We start from the raw sequence: 15,386 nt of genomic DNA, 5'->3' as shown, positions 1-15,386 counted from the left end.
CAATGAATGTATGGAAACCCAAAATCTCTGTAAATGTTTATGAAAATTAATATAATTATAGAAGAAAAAAAAAGAGGCGTGTGAAGCCTCCATGAAAAAGTTTATGCTGAACTATAAAGCTTGAAAGGTCAGAAACAATAGCTAGTGAAGAGGCTAGAGGTTAGGGAAAAAAAAAGGAATATTAACTAAAATCAAGAAGATGTTGTCTATGCTCTTTAGTTCAATCTCCTTTAATCTAAGCTAACTGAAAGAGGTGAGGGGGTATAATTTTAAATAATGTTCATAGTTTCTATATGAAATTATTCTTGATAGTATAATTACACTATTTTTGGATGTAAAGTAACCATGAAGAATATTGAAGTGTGTTAGATTGAAAAGAATAATTTCTAACATATTTCACTCAAGGCAAGGAAGAATGAGTCTGTAGACTTAAAGAGTAAAATTTCTTTCTATTTGAACTCTAAAGAATCTGGTACTTAAAAAATATAATTAAAATGGCTGACTTCAGCTATAAAAATAAATACATCAAGGTTGAGTAGCAGATTTAATATTGTAAAAAGATACAATTTAAAAAGACAAAATAAAAAAGAACAAAAAGCAGGGGCTCATATCTATTATATGTCAGAGAGTAAATACATATTATGTTTCGGCCTAATAAGATCTCAGACTGAACTCTTGTGAGAAGGCACAAGTGCGACCATCTTATAGCAAGTCTGTCTATAAATCAGCTTTAGTGCCCTTGGCTTGTCAACATTTCAATGAAACCAAGCAAATTGCTCTTTATTTCTTCTTTGTATTTTTCATTGTAACTGAATTGAATGTTTACAGAGCAAACTAACTCTATTCAATCTTTCATGTACATTTTGTTTCATGATATTAAGTGCAAAATTGCATCACACTGTATTCTTCCTTTCTCCTCCGCCCTCCCCCGTGACACTTGCCTCCATTGTTCCTTCTAGCCTACCATTTTCTGTATTGTTTAAACAAAAGAGAACCAGGAGTGTATTTTATTGCACACACAAGTTGACCAAAGATCACAGTTTGGAGTATTTAATTTAACAGTATCTTAATTGTAACATGTTGTGCTGCCAAAACAAAGGCTCACTATTTGAATCTTTGGGAGAAAGATAGGCAATCTCCTCACATATGATGTAAAGCCTTTAAAAACTCTCAAGAGGGTTGACAATTTATTCTTATTTGAAGGCTCAAAATAGCAACAATAACATGTCAGATCAGTAAACTTGGACAATTTTTGGTTTTGAGTCTTGCTCCATGTTTTCCCCTACTGCAACTAGGACCCTATTTCTGCTCTCCTCTTTACCCACTGGTCTTTTAGACTAATTGTTTCTGTTATTTTTGTAAATATCATATAAGTACAAAATGAGATAATTCCTTATCACTTTATTTTGCCTTTATTACTTAATACTGAATCTTTTAAAGTATCCTTTTTTCAGTAGTAATGTACTTTATAAAATATTTTTTCACTTTTAAATATACGGTATAAATGTACTTTTCTGAATTTGTTAAAATTTATTATTTTTTATGTAAATCTTGTTAATTATTATTTAGTCATTATGACTCTGAACAAGGCAAAGAACCTCTACTCTTACTTAGACACTCAACAGACAATACTTAATATGTAATTTGTTGTGAGCACATAATGTAAATGTCTGATAATTACGTAAAGTTGTCTGCAACATTATGATCAATATTGTTGTCCACTGACAAAGAGATATTTTATTCTTGTTTTAGACAAAATGATATTCAATGACTATCAATGTAATGTGCCAAAAGATCTGCATATTATATTGAAATTTTTACCCATTTCTTGACAAGTAAACAACTTTCACTATTGATGAGGAATTGCATTTTATGGTGTGTGAACAGTATCACGAAATTGAAAAGAAATTATTCATGGGAGAAGGATGTACAGTTTTCATGTGATTACGCCTCTGAAAACCCAGTGGATGGTCAGCTATGAGTTGGTACTGACTCAATAGCACAGAACAACAATTTATATAGACAGGGTGGTATTGTTGGAGACTTAAAGAAGTAGAAAAACATATTCACCATAAAAAAGCATTGAACTTAATTTCACCACACTTGCATACTAGCGTTGGATCTTATGATTTACTGTTTCTATTTATATTGTATTAACAGCAAAAAGACAAGACAATAAGTAATACACTACCAAATCTTGAATGCTGTCAGTCTGAAAAAACTTGTACATAGTTATAACACCATTTTCATAAATGTTCTATTATTTTCTTTATTTTACAGTTAAGAAAAAAGAAGTTCAGTCATCTTTTTAAATAGAAGTACATGGAATATGCAATGATGTTTTTTCACTCTTTTTGTTATCTACCTCTTCATATGACAAACCCACTCATATAATACAGGGACTGCAAGAGGAATTGTTTTGTTTTGTCTACAAAGTTTGCTACTATTGATGGCGTCAGCTAGGTGATTCCTCTGTGTTATGAGTTGTCAGTTAATGCCATAATAATCTAGTATAATATAAATTAGAACTATCTATATGTATATTATATGCTCTGGTGGCATATATGAAATGTAGACTACTAGCTGAAGATTCACCATTTGCTCCTCTGAAGAAAGATCATTCCCGCTCTGAAGAAAGATAAAATTCCCTCTCATAAGAATTTTTAGTCTTGGTAACTCAAAGGATTACTGTAAGTCAAAATGGACAGAATGGCAATGAGAAGATAGTACTTCTAAAGCACTCTGACCATACAACATGCTTAGAGAACTCTTGAAATTCTATTAAGTCCCCTGCTGAAAAACTTTCATATCTAAAGGAGAGAATAGGAACATAGATTTCAAAGTCTAGCCTTTGTTAAAACACTCACCCCACTAGCTTTATAGCTCTGACATAGTAATGGATAATATTATTGAGTTCAGCATGTTCGTTAGCAAAACAGATAATAATAATAATAAATAATAAGTAGGTAAGAAATAGGTATCTACTTCACTTGCTGATTTTCAGGATTAAATAATATAGAATTGCATTAAGAATTGTTAGCATGAGATCTGAAAAGCAGTTAAGTTGTTAAATATATGATAGCTATTTTACTACACTCAGATAACAATTATATGTAACAAATATACTTTTACCCTATAAATTCAGATAGCAAGAAATGAAACTTTTCTTTATAAGAGAACTTAATTTTCATTTCAAGACTAGATTCTATAAGAGGTAGTTTTTATCTCAATCAATACAAGAAAATTTAAATACTTTTTTCCTTTACTGCCTTTTCCTAAGGCAGAGTCTAACTGTGTGAGTATAATTAGACAATATCAGATAATTCTAGCATATTTGAAAGCAAAGAATTCTATGTTCTTTCTCTAACTAGATGCCAATAAAATGGAAAAAGTCCAAATTTCCCATCTCTAGCATGAATTCTTTTCTTCCATGAGTAGTTAGTGACTTTGAAAAAGCAATGTTTGAATTATTAGCTGAGAACTTGACAGTTACACTACAAGGATTACCAGCTAAAAGATGATAGCCTATGAAACTCCACGTAGAAATTCTACTCTTTCCCATGAGATCATTATGCGTTGAAATTAATTTCATGGCAACAGCATCAACACAAAAACATGGAATGTTCTTGAATTGACTAGTTTTACCACCATGACTTTCCTCATGGTGCCAGATAAATTTAGAAATAACAATTTTGGTTTATGTGCTTAAGAGGATTAGGAAAAAGCTTAGAGAAAGAAAGGAGTAGGTAAAAAAACCAACAAAATAACACACAAAAAAACCCCCACAAAACCACAAGAGGAGGCCTCCTGTTAAGTTTAAAGGTGTAACAATAATGTTGGAAAAAGTCCCAGTAGTATATTGATTAATGTTTCAGCTGTTAACCTAAAGGTCAGGAGTTCAAACTTAATATCATTCCTTGGTATGAATATTTAGCAGTATATTTCCATAAAGAGTACAGATTAGGAATCCTATGAAGCAATTCTACTTTATCCAGTAGAGTTACCTTCAGTCAGAATTGATTCAAAGGGTTAATACTGTTTATACCTGAATAACAATTAACATGTGAATGATGACTTAGCTATGAGACAAGAAACAGGAGCTAGCTAGCTCTCATCCTTTGCTCCACTCTTGAGGAATTCTCAAACTCAAATTCAGAATCAGACATAATATCCCTTGTGAGCACTTTTCACAAAATGAGATTAAAAAGTACAGTGATTTTCTTACTTGCTGCCCTGTTAAACTTTGCCACTCTTACTGGAGTGAGATTGTACCTCATTGTGCTTTTGATTTGTATCTCCTTTTTTGCCAGTGATTTGGAGCATTTCTTCATGTTCAAATATCTTCCTCTGTGAAAATTCTTTTGCTCATTTTGTTATTGGGTTATTAGTCTTTTTCTTGTGGAGGCCCAGGAGTATTCTGTAAACTTCTGTTGTAAGAGCCTTGTCTGAGATGGAATTACCAAATGTTTGTTCCCTGTCTGTAGGTTTTCTTTTCACCCTGTTGGAAGAAGTTTTTGATGTGCATAGATGTTGAAGAGGCTGTGCAGGGGAAAGGAACTCTTGTATGTTGTTGGTGGGATTTAAAATGGTGCAACCACTCTGGAAGGTAGTTTGGCACTTCCTCAAAAAGCTGAGCATAGAAATTCTAAAAGACCCAGCCATTTCACTACTTGTAATATACCCTGAGAATATGAGAACTGAGACACAAACTGAGATTTGTACACCAATGTTCATAGCAGCATTATTCACCATCACAAGAACGTGGAAACAGCCCAAATGTCCAACCACAAACAAGTGGATTGAGGAATTATGGTACATTCACACAATGGAATACTATTCAGCATGCAGGAGCAATAACTTCGTAAATTATTACCTAACTTTGGAGGGACTGGAGAATATTATGCTGAGTGAACTAACTTAGTCCCATAAGGATAAATACTGTATAAATACTGGAGGGGTAGGAGAGGCTGGAAGCAGAGGCATGTGGATATGCAGGGAGAAGGTGGGATTAATCAATGGGTAGTAAAATTTGATGGGTGGTGGGTAAGGGAAGTTGAAAGAATTTGTTCAAATTTGTATTTGAATTTTGTAAATAAACTAGTAGAAGAAGTAAAAAAAGAGTACAGTGATTTTCATTGTTTGATAAACAATCTGTATAGGGCTGTTGTATGTAAGATCACTATCAGTTGCAGGCAACTTGACTGCACACAACAACAACAACATTGATAATTGGAAATTATGAAATATACTAAACATTCAAATATTCCATGGGGAAAAATTATAATATACCTACATTTTGAAATCTCTGGATTTCTTAAGTAGGCTGATTCAATTACTTGCAAATAAAACAGAAAATTAGGTAATTTGTCAGTTTGAATAAGTAGAAAACACTTATGCTAAGGATATCAAAAGTTCTTTGAGTCTACAGAGATTGTTCCAGTGGTTGATCCAAAGGCCATTCCCTAGTATGACAGACAGCAATATTCACTTCTAATGAGTTTTCTTTTGTCCTGTGATGGCATGGGACTTAAGATCTCAGAACAATTGGGCCACTGTGACTTAATATATCATTTTCTCTTGTTTTCCAAGTAGCATAGTGTTGCTTTTATATTGCGCTATGTCAAACTTCATAAATCAACCTCTGAGTTGCTGGATAAACAGCCACATAACACAAGCATGTGGACAAATGGTTGAGCTCTCAAGTCACAGCTCACTGAGCAGCTTTCCCAAAAAAATCTACCTCAGCGTCTGTCAGCGACCTGCCCAGCACATGCTGCATTTTGCTTCTCTCTTTTTACCAAATTCACTCATGCTGATGACATGTGATCAAACTTACACAAACAAATCAATGAATGCCTTACCTTCAAGGTCTTTGTTCTAGTCTGACTGTTGGTGACAATGAATCCAGTTGCTTAAAAATAGCCTGATGTAGTCAGATCACATGTACTTTCTGTGTCAATGATGCACAAGTTCTCACATGATTTTTAAAAGTCAGTATGAACTGTCTTTTGTAAGTTTCTTGAGAGAACCATACCAATTTCAGTCACTTTATAATTAAATTCTTAGGAGACTGTAAGAGAAAATGTTGACCTATTCACTCAGACACAAAAAAAGATTATGTTAGCCTCTAATTTGCTACAGATAACATGTTGAACTACAGAGAGAACTAAAGTGTGCTGCATAAGATTGGGTCTATATATAATGAACTTCTATCACTAATATCAAAGTAAATCAGCTTCAGTTAAATTTTAGGATTTCACAAAATCTTAATTGGGTAGTACTTTCCCAGTAACTGTCATCACATTTCTTTGTTCCTAACTAACAGTGGATAGTCTCTACCTTAGAAATAATTGATATAAAACCAAGGGCTGTACAAAGACTTTTAACTTTGGCTTTCTATACTTGTATCAGGTAGAGTGGTCCTTGAAAAGACGGGATTTAGAAGACACTTCTGCCTTTCTCTCAGATAAAATATCTCCATTACTATGTATAATTTTAAATTTTAATTTTACACAGCATAGGTTTACCTTTGGTATAAATAAATGTTAACAATATTGACCAAATTTATGCTATGTTGAAGGACACAATTGTCACCTTTTAAGCTACAGAAAATCATTATTAATCATTTAAAAATTAAGTAGTTCTGTAAATTTCTCATTCTCATTGCTGTAGAGTTGGAATTGGTTCGTAGGTGACCAACCAAGGAGTTTTTATAGACTTCAAATTGCATAGAAGGAGATTGCTCATATTTCTTCAGAGGAGTTGTTGATGAATTTGAAACACTTGAGAGGAACCACCTTTGAGTTAACAGCACCACTTCATACAGACCACATACAGAACTATATGTTTAGCAAAATAAGAATCACACAAATGGCCAGAGTTTTCTGAAGGAGGAATGAAAATTAAAAAAAAAAAAAAGAAAAAAAACCCCACAAACCTTTACCTAATGGTAATATGTTGTAGGATTTTTACTGTCTTAAGAATTTAGGGTGCTCTGGTAGTCTAGAAATAAAAAACTACACTTCCATCCCAAAAGCATGCAGTTTCACCTGTCAGCTGCTCCACAGTAGAAAGGTGAGCAATCTCCTCCTATGCGATTAACTGCCTCTGCAAAACCACCAGAGTGTCAACAATGAGTCAGCTCTGCTTCCATGATACGCAAAATGACTATCAAAACAAATATTACATAACTTTTGTTGTTAATAATGTTTATTATAAATTTTAGTAGTAGGATAATATTTTATAAATATTGTTGTTGTTATGTGCCGTTGAGTCACTAAATATAGTTGCAAAATATTTAATTTTTTTAATAACTAACTGGTGAAATAAAATTTACATATTTCAGCAAACAAATGCTGCCCTGGACATGCTCACCATGCTGTACCAAGATATCTGGAGGACAACTACCAGGTGACTGGAAGAGAGCCATATTTATTCCCATTCCAAAAAGAAAAGGTTATCTATCAGAGGGTGGAAACTGTCGAACAATATCACTAATATCTCATGGAAGCTAAACCTTGCTGAAGATTATCTTAAAACAGTGGGAATAGTACATTCACAGAAAACTACCAGAAGTACAAGCTGGATTTAGAAGAGTCTTTGGGACTTGGGACATCATTGTCAATGTCAGATGGATCATGGCTGAGAATAGAAAGTTTCAGAAGAATGTCTATCTCTCTTTCATTGACTATGCAAAAACATTTGACTGAGTGAATCACAACAAATTGCAGCTAACCTTGAGAAGAATGAATGTCTAAGAATTCCTGATTTTGTTCATGTGAAACCTATATCTAAGTATGTCAGAACAGAGAAGAAAACACTGCATGGATTCAAATCTGGAAAGGAGTGCATCAGGGATGCATTCTGTCTCCATACCTTTTCAATCTATATGCAGAACAAATCCTTTGGGAGGCTGGTCTTTATGAAGAGAAATGTGGCACCAGAATTGGAGGGTAACACATCAACAACTTGTGTTATGCAGATTATACAACCTTGCTCTCTGAAACTGAGGAGAACCTGGAGCATCTTCTGCAGGAAGTCAAATACTTCAGTCTTCAATATGGATTGAAGCTCAACATTAAGGATATAAAGGTTTTCAGCACTGGACCAACTGGCAGTATCATGATAGATGAAGACTGAGATTGTTAACAATTTTAACTTGCTCAGGTCTACAGTCAACACTCTTGAAATCAGCTGCCAGGAAATCAAAAGATTAATTGAATTAGGAAAGTCTGTTATCAGGGACCTCTCCAGAGTACTAAAGAACAACAATGTCAGTCTAGAGGTATGCCAAATATAGACCATGGACTTCTCAATTACTTACTATGTATCTGAGATCTGGACAATGACTAAGTATAAGAGAAGAGTTGATGCCTTTGAGTTGTGGTGCTGGAGAAAAGGATTGAACATACTATGAACTGAAAAGAAAACAAGAAACTCTGTTCTGGAGAAGGTGAAACAACTTGCTGTCAGGAGGGAAGGATCTTGAAGCTTCATCTCATATACTTTGAGCATTTTGCCAGGAGGGACCACTCGCTGGAGAGGACACCATACTTGGAAGGGTGGAACAACAAAACAAGAGAGGAAGATCAGCTACAGTGACTGGGGTAAGCAGTAAGTGTAGCTCAGGATGGCAAAGGCTTAACAGCTACTGTGCATAGATTCACTGAGTCTCAGGTGACTCAATGACACATAACAAGAACAACACAGGAGAAAAATTGATAAAACTAGTAAGTTTCTGCTTAAATATTATTGTTAAGTTAGCAGACTTAAGGAAGTAATCAGAGAGAATGAGAGAAAGCTTAATGCAGCTTCATTGAAGGGAGTGGGGGTAGGGGATATCCCAGGTGAGATACTTCATTCTGGAGATGCAGAATGGGGAAATCACACCTCACGGTATCAAGGAGGTTTTTTTTATAATGGAGTCTTTAGGGAAGGAAGGAAGGTACATTCCACTGTGATTTATGGTTCATCCACTAGTTCTGCTAGACAGGCAAGGCCATTTGCTCTTCTTTTTTTCCAATTGAAATTTTAATGAAATTTATAAAGAACTTGGGTTTCCAATCACTGATTTTTGTACATTTTCCTCCCTGCTCCCTCTCCCTTCTTTCATTGTTATACAGCTCCAGCCCCACCCCACAAGACCACTTAACTATGTAAATCTTATTCTGGATTCTTGTCATGCCAATAATACCTGATAATATATTCCTTTTATACAGTTCTCTCCCTCATCTGTTTCAGTGTCAGGAAGTTTATTTATCCCTCTTCTTAGTTGCCCCCCAGTCCCCATGTCAGTCCTCTTTAATAACAGTGACATTATACAGTATTTATCTTTTTGTTACTGAGATATTTCATTCAGCATGATGTCCTCCAGGGTCACCCATTTTGTATAATAATTCATGAATTCCTTGTTTTTCAATACAGCATAGTATTCCATTGTGTGATTGTACCACAGCTTCTCTATCCATTCGTTTGTTGATGGACACTTGGGCTCTTTCCAACTCTTTGTTATTGTGAACAAAGGCAAAATAAACATGAGTATGCATATCTACTTACGTAGCAGTTACAGTTTCTTTAAGGTGCAGTTTCTTTAAGGTACTACAATTCCAGTAGTGGAATTTCTGGATCAAACAGTATTTCTATTTCCAACTTTTTTTTGAGAAAATTCCACACAGCTTTCCATAGTGGCTCCATTTTACATGCCCACCAAAAGTGAATAAGGGTTCTAGTTTCTTTGCAACCTCACCAGCATTTGTTGTTTGAGGTTCTGTTAAAGTTTGCTATTCTTACAGGGGTGAGATGATATCTTATAGTTCTTTTGATTTGCATCTCTTTTGGGGTTAGGGATATTGAACATTTATTCATGTGCTTGTTGGCCATCTGAATGTCTTTTCTGGTGGCTTAGTCCTAGCTCCTTGAACCACTTTGAGTTGGTTTTTGTATATGGAGTGAGGTGTGCGTCTTGCTTGAGTTTTCTGCAGATGGTTTTCCAAATTTGCCAGCAAAATTTGTTAAAAAGACCATCATTTCTCCACTTAACTGATTTTATCTCCTTGTCAAAAATCAGTTGACCATAGATGGGCTGATTTCCAGGTTCTCAATTCTATTCCATTGATCTATGTGTCTGTCATTGTGCCAGTACTATGGTCTCTTGACCACCATGACAGTATAGTAGGATTTGAAATCAGGGTGTGAGATGCCACCTACCCTGTTTCTCTTTGAAGGAGTGCTTTACTTATTTGGGGCCTCTTTCCATTCCAAATGAAATTAGAGATTGCTTTTTCCATCTCATTGAAGAATGGAATTGGTATTTGTATTTGGATAGCATTGAACTGTAGACTGCCTTTGGTAGAATTTTCATTTTCACAATATTTTTTACAATAATTTTCTTTGACTAGATCCTTTATGATTCTGGTTAGATTTTCCCCATGTATTTAATCTTGTGATTAGATATTGTGAAGGGTATTGTTTTTCTTAGCTCCAGTCCTCTTTGTCACTGTAGAGAAAGCCAATTGATTGTTGGAAGTTCATTTTGTTCCCTGCCACTTTATTGAATTGGTCAATGTTGTCCAGTTGTTTTATTGCTGAGTCTTTAGGGTTTTCTAAGTATACTAACATATTGTTGTTGCTATTGATTGATTGCCTTCAAGTTGAGCATGACTCATCGCGACCCTATGTATAAAAGGCCCGAAACTCCTCTACAACTATCAACATTTATCAAAGCTCATAAAGTTTCTGGAGGTATGTTATTTAGGAAGTGAATTGCACTCCTGTTTCCAATGACATTATGATAGTATGATGATATTATCATATTATTTACACATAGAGATAATTTTACCTCCTCTTTGTCAATATGTCTACGTCTTATTTACTTCTCTTGTCTTATGCTATCATGAAGACTTATTATAAATAAAATATTAAATAAGAGAGGTGATAGTGGACATCCTTGCCTAGTTCCTATTCTCAAAGGGAGTGCCTTTACTCTCTCTCCATTGAGAACAATGTTGGTTCTCAGGTTTGCTTATACACTTTTTACTATGTTAAAAAAATCTCCCTCTAATGCTATTTTGTTGAGTGTTTTAATCAGGAAAGGGTGTTGAATTTTGTCAAAGGCCTTTTCTCTATCAATTGATAGGATCATGGGGTTCTTGTTCTTTGCTTTGTTAATGCGATGAATTACACTGATTGTTTTCATTATGTTGTACCATTCATGTATACCTCTTATGAATCCAACTTGATCATGGTGAATTTCTTTCTTTTTTTTGATGTAATATTGGATTCTATTGCATTTTGCATTTATGGTCATGAGAGATATTGGCCTGCAGTTTTCTATTTTGATGGTGTCTTTACCTGGCTTTTGTATTAAGGATATGTTTGTTTCATAGAATGAGTCCAGGAGAATTCCATCTTTCTCTATTTTCTGAAATAGTTTACGTAGAATTGGTGACAGTTCTTCTCTGAATGTTTGTTAAAATTCACATGTAAAACCATCTGGTCCAGGACTGGGTTTTTTTTGGCCAGAATTTATTTTATTACCTTTTCAATTTCTTCTTTAATAATGAGTCTGTTCACGTGTTCGATTTTGGTTTGTGTCAGTTTAGGTAGGTTGTATATTCCTAAGTATTTGTCCATTTTCTCTAGGTTGTCCTATTTGTTTGAGTATAGTTTTTCATAATATTTCAATCTTAGCCTTTTTATTTTAATTGGCTCTGTTGTGATGTTACCTATTTCATCTCTTATTCAGATTATTTGTGTCTTTTCCTTTTTTTCTTTGTTAGTTCTGCTAGTGGTCTGTTGATTTTATTGAACTTTTCAAAGAACCAACTCCTGGTGTTGTTGACATTTTCAAGCATTTTTCTGTTTTCTATTCCATTTGTTTCTTCTCTAATTTGTACAATTTCAGGTTTGTGATTTTGGTTTTTTGGGTTTTTTTAATTTTTTTTTTAGAAGGCATTGGGTTTTCTTGCTATTCTTTTTAAATTTGTTGGAGACATTGGGTTAGAGAGTCAATGATCATTTTTTCCTTTATTTTGATATGTTTGCTTATTGCTATAATTTGACCTCTGATTACTGCTTTGGCTGTTTTCCAGAGGTGTTGGTTAGTGGTGTTTTCTTGCCATTTGTTTAAAGAAACTTTTTAATTTCATTTTTTATTTCTTCTAATACCCACTGATGTACAAGCAAGATGATGTTTAGATTAGAAATGTATGGGGTTGGGTTTTGTTTTCTTTCTCGCCTTTATTTTCTTGTTAATAATGTCTAATTCTGTAACATTGTGGTCTGAGAAGATGGTTTGTATTATTTATCTGTTTTTAACTTATTGATGCCTCCTTTATGACCTAAAATGGGATCTATTGTGGAGGACATTTCATGTACATTATAAAAGAAGGTATACTTTGCTTTTCTTGTATGCATTAACCTATAAATATCTATGAGGTTGAGTTGATTTATTGTGTGGTTTAATTATTGAGCATCTTTGTTGAGTTTCTTTCTGGTAGTTCTGTTTTCTTGCGAATGGTGTATTGAAGTCTCCAACTACTATAGTAGTGCTCTCTATTTCATTTTTCAGTTTTGTTAATGTTTGTTTTATATATTTTGCAGATCTTTCATTTGATGCATAGATATTTTTTATTTTTATATCTTCTTGATCTATTTACCTTTTAGTCATTATGTAGTGACCTTCCTTATCTTTTATGATGGATTTTGCATTGAAATCCATTTCATTGGAAATTAATACAGCCACTCCTGTTTTGCCATTTGCTTGGTATTTCCCATTCTTTTATATTTAGTCATTCTTTATCTACATTTTTCAGATGTGTCTCTTGTAGATAGTATATTGTTGGATTTGGGTGTTTGGTTTTTTGCATTTTTTTCTTTTTTTTTATCCAGTCTGCTACTGTTTTTCCTCTTCATTGGTGAATTTAAACCACTTACACATTTAAATCATTCATTGTGATTACTGACAGTCAATGTTTGTTGCTATAATTTTGTTGAGTTCTTTTTATTGTTGTTATCAGTTACTTTCGTCCATCCTGCTTTCTGTGACACCTCTCGAAGAAGGACATCCTTCAGTGTTTTGTGCAATGCTGGTCTTGAGTTTTCAATATATATCATTCCATTGTCTTCTTGCTCGCATGGTTTCTACTGAGAAATTGGCATTTAATTTTATTTGCTCTCCTTAATAGGTTACTCTTTGTTTTTCTCTCAATGCTTTCAAAATTCTCTTCTTAACTTTGGTTCTGACAAATTTCACTATGATACGCCTTGGTATTTTTCTTTTAGGATCGATTCTATATGGTGTTATCTCATCTTCTTAAATATGTATCCTCTCATTCTTCATTATATCTGGGAAATTTTCTTCTAGTAATTCTTCCATAACTTTTTCTGTGCCTTTACTTACTTCTTGCTATTCTGAGATTCTGATTATGCACATGTATTTCTCTTGATGGTGTCCCACATTATTCTTAGGTTTTCTTCTTTTTCCTTTCTTTTTGATTCTGCTTTGGTTCTAGCAGATCAGTGGTGACAATTCTATCTTCTATCTCACTAGTTCTGTGTTCCGTCTCTTAAACCCTATTCATGTGACCTTCCCTCAGGTTGACAGCATCTGAAACATTAGTCCTCACAGTTTAGATTGTGGTTTCTTCCTCTAAACAAAGGTAGAGGTTTCATGTTCAATAGAAAACTTTGGTATTATAAATGTCATGAATCTTGTATGACTAATATGGACAAATTCTATGTCTCTAATTACTACTGACATATGGACTGGGTCATATAGGAAGTAAATAAAGGTCGTTTATAAGATAAAACTTTTTTTTAAGATGAAACTTCTTTAGGCGACATTGAAATGCTTATTACTGTTTGACATTTTTGTTGAGAGCAGTCTGCTGAGCCAATGAGGTGTGTGATCGGGGTAGACTGCTGTGTGTAAGTTTCTCTAGGGTTGAGTACTGAGTGAAGTGAAGAATAGTAGGACCTACCATTTAAGAAATGTAAGAAATTTGCTCATTGAGGGGATCATGTTTTCCCTGAGAAAGATGGTGCAAATAGGGGTTTTCTATGGCCTTAACAGCTCTAGGGGTATTCAGGATGACTGTATAAGGTCTGTCTTTGTGTGGTTGGAGAGGCTTTGGTGCACACTGCATGATGAGGATGGCATCTCCTGGCGCAACTTCAGTGGAGTAGTCTAGTCTTTCAGGTTAGGGTCTGGGTAAGGAACAGTCTGAGTGTTTCCCAAAGTAATTGCTTGAAGAGGGAGAGATAAGGAAAGAATGATGATAAAAGAGGGGGTTCAGTGGATAAGTTATGGTTCAGCAGATATGGGCTAAGGCAATAGAAAGTAAGTCCACCCAAGACCTTCATAACTCAAAAGTCAGTTTAGTAAGATGAGACCTAATGAGTCTATTTATGCACTCTACTTTGCCTGAAGATTGGGAACATAATGGTATATGCAGCTTCCAGTAGATACCTAAACGAGAGGATACCTGCTAGAATCACTGTCTGATTGTATAGAAGTACTGAGGCCCAACTTGAGGATGATATACTGGAATAGGTCCTCAGCAATTTCATCTGCTGACATGTAAGTGGGGAGCAGGTGGAGAGGCTTGTTAAATTTGCCTCTGTGTTTTTGTTTGAGACTGCTGATATAATCAGAGGAGGGAGGTGATTTTTTTTTTATGTTGGTTAGGGTAGGAAAAGGAGGAGAATGATATTTTAGTTGCAGAAAACTTTTTCTAACTAGAAATCTGAAAAGATGAGGAGAGAGGGGTGGAGAGAGTGGTGGAGAAAGGGTAAATTTTCCAGGCTGGGTCTGGGAGGGCCTGGAGGAGAGGGGAAGGGAGAGGGGCTGAGTCCAAGGGAGAATTGAAAAGGTGTTGTTGTGAGGTGACATTTGTATATGACAGTGTTAGAGAAACAGAAGCTGTAGTAGTCTGCAAGATTAAAGGTGAGCGAGCTTGCAATAATTTTGACAGAGAGACACAGGAAGTTGTACTTCTTGAACTTGAATGGGACTTTCAACACCTGTTACTTCCAAAGAAGACATACAGAGGGACTCAGTAAGGATAGGAAATTGTGTGGTTAAGTCTAGATAAGTCAGAGTACAGGGGAGGCAGGGCAATTGGAAAACAAAGGATTCAGCTTGGTGGGGATCTGTGGTGCCTAGCAAAGTAAAGGTTGGAGTAGAAATGGGAGGAGCTGAGTCTGTATTGGTTAGAATAGAAGAGGGAGCATGGTAATGGGTTGGACAAAGAGATCCGGCTTTGGTACCAATTTGAGTGGTTCGGAGGAAATACTGGGGAGGGGGAGGCTAGGACAGAGTGAGGGGTATGGAAGTGAAACAAAAGTTTCTTTAAGTCCACTGGCAGAAATTGTCAAGACCTCAAACT

General features: G+C 34.9%; 1 pseudogene; it reads right to left on the bottom strand.

Annotated features, from left to right (window-relative positions):
• Window positions 1-14,578, bottom strand: part of LOC102846721 — a 26,759-nt pseudogene extending 12,181 nt beyond the window's left edge.
• Window positions 14,579-15,386: the final 808 nt, after the last annotated feature.

This window comes from Elephantulus edwardii, unplaced genomic scaffold, assembly GCF_000299155.1.
Source record: "Elephantulus edwardii isolate Elephantulus edwardi_28Jun2011 unplaced genomic scaffold, EleEdw1.0 scaffold00190, whole genome shotgun sequence".
In the NCBI taxonomy this organism is placed as follows: domain Eukaryota; kingdom Metazoa; phylum Chordata; class Mammalia; order Macroscelidea; family Macroscelididae; genus Elephantulus; species Elephantulus edwardii.
This window is presented reverse-complemented; position numbering and strand designations above follow the sequence as displayed.